Source organism: Phaseolus vulgaris, chromosome 7 (genome assembly GCF_051622355.1).
Source record: "Phaseolus vulgaris cultivar YP4 chromosome 7, ASM5162235v1, whole genome shotgun sequence".
Lineage (NCBI taxonomy): Eukaryota > Viridiplantae > Streptophyta > Magnoliopsida > Fabales > Fabaceae > Phaseolus > Phaseolus vulgaris.
In genome coordinates, this window is record NC_143504.1 from 31371282 (window position 1) to 31373790 (window position 2509).

The 2509-nt window shown below is 38.7% G+C and overlaps 1 pseudogene; it reads right to left on the reverse strand.

Annotated features, from left to right (window-relative positions):
• Window positions 1-2162: 2162 nt before the first annotated feature.
• Window positions 2163-2269, reverse strand: LOC137817493 (small nucleolar RNA R71; annotated as a pseudogene).
• Window positions 2270-2509: the final 240 nt, after the last annotated feature.

Here is a 2509-nt window from a genome sequence, read left to right on the forward strand (position 1 = left end):
TTTATATACCTTCTGCATTTAAAGCGCGTTGAAGCGCATTGAAGGCGTATAAAAATGTGCCTTGAAAAAATTGATACGTAAACTAAATTAACGCGTACCTTGGCAAACTTTCACTGAAACCTTTAATGAGCACGTGTGCATTGCCACGTGCCCTTCTGACTTGATCGTTATTCTGCGCAGAGGGTCCCATAGCACCGCAACCCACCTTAGGCTTATTCCATTGTGTGAGCCCTCTTTCCTCGAAGTGCTTCTGGCGCGTGGGGTGACTTTCTGGGTGCCAACTCATGTGCCCCAATCGCTAGTCACTCGCCCTGAGGGTGTATCTACCTTTCTCTCGTATCATGCATGTGGTTCTCCCCTGGTCATGGCCCTCTCATGGGTCGTATTTGTCCCATGGTCTCCCAGCAGCTGTGTGGATACTTCACGAGTTAGGTTTACCCCCTACTAGTACTAGAACTTATGGCCTTGAAGCCACCTTTCTTTGTTACTGTTCTGAGCTATCAAGGTCCAAGGCTTCCTCACGGTGTCGCCCCCTCCACGGTCTTTCCTACCCATGGGCATCGGGGGGTAACACCATCGATATCTCCGCTTGGCGATGCCTCTCTCGGGCGATGCCTCTCTTGGGCGATGTCTCTCTTAGGCGATGTCTCTCTTGGGCGATGTCTCTCTTGGGCGATGTCTCTCTTGGGTGATGCCTCTCTCGGGCGATGTCTGACCACCTGATCTTCCATTATCTAACACGTCGGTGACACACAAAGCGGCGACAACCGATTATGTATGCCGCAGAACGCCACTTTCATAAACGGCGACTATGTACACCGCAGAACGCCACTTCCATAAACGGCGACTATGTTTACTTCTTGACCACCCACCTTTCTCTTGTCCACGTCATCACACCCGATGACCTGATCGGTACACTTGTAATGGCCAATATGAGTGGTTAATTCTTCCCTTTTGGAATTGCGAGTAATCTCTTTAAACTCTTATGTATTGAGATGATATTTATCTATATAATATTTGAGGTTTTCATTGATAATTGATATTATCATTTTATTCTTAAAGCTTGAATTATTCATGATTTTGATCATCAAATTTGATTGGAAAATACTTGTAAGAATATAACCTAAATGATAATGCTTAACATATCATTTGAATGTTCGGAATAGATTTGAAATGATAATTGTTTTATAACATTTGTTTGTAATGATAAGGAGTTTTTAAATATGTGAGAAATTAATATGAATGATTTTTATATGTGCATCAATATCAATCAAGATTGAATATTATAATCTGTTGTAAAAATATAGACGATTGAGAAGGATAAACCCCAATCCAATTTTCTGAATTGGATCACACAAATCTTTTACTTTGCTTTATTTAAATTCTTGCAAATTCATCACACACAACAACTTTTCCAACAAACTTTTGCATAATATTTTCTTTTTAATAAATATTATACTTGAGAATTCAACTGTTCCTTGTGGGTTCAATATTTTTCCTTAAGATAAATTTATTACTTCTGACATTGTTGTCGTAAACTAGTAATCAAGTTTTTGGCGCGGTTGTCGGGGAACAATTTTTAGTTATAGAGTATGGGTTCCTAAATATTGTGAATATTTTAATTGTTTATTCTTTTTAATATTTATTTTATTTTATTTTATTTTTAGATTTGTTTTAAATTTTATGATTTTGATTTTTTTTATTGTTAATTACTCCTTGTGCTAATCCTTAAGTGAGTTGTCTTATATGATATTAAGAGGAGAGGTCTCCAAAGACCCATTGCAATTTGAATCAGTGATTGAAAAGGCAGCTCAGAAGAACAAGGCTAAAAATAGAAAAGAAAAACAATGAGAAATTAGAGAAGAATCCTAACTACTTCTCCTCTTCCCGTTGAACTTTTTCAGGAAAGCATTATTGATGAAGAACAACCATAACAACCTAGAAGAACACTTGGAGATTATGTTATGCAGCAGGGACCAAATGAATTTTCAAGTATTTCAATACCTGCTACCATTGAAACTGTTTATCTGCATTTATTTCCTTTCTCACTGGCAGGAAAAGCTAAGGAATGGCTTAAATCACATCCAAATCAGAGCCTTACCACTTGGAAGGATGTAGAGGAAATTTTTTTGCAAAGATTTTTTCCATTATCTCGCTACATCAAAGGAAAGTCTGATATTTCTATGTTCAAACAAGGGTTAGATTAAGCTTTCTATGAAACATGGAAGAGATTCAAAGTGGTACCGAGAAAATGCCCAAATCATAGGTTTGAAGACATTGTTCAATTGAGTATCTTCCATAATGGTCTCAAATCTGATACCAAAATGCTTCTAGATGCTGTAGTTGGTGGCACAATGATGATTGTTAATGTAGATGTTCCGTCCGGTTGACCGGGACGTCTTTGTGCTTGACCTCACCGTCAGCTAGGGAGTCCTTCCCATTGGTTACCTGTGGATTCCTGCAAAAAAGAGGACAAAGAGACGCCCTAGCGGCCGTTTGCACTCCGACG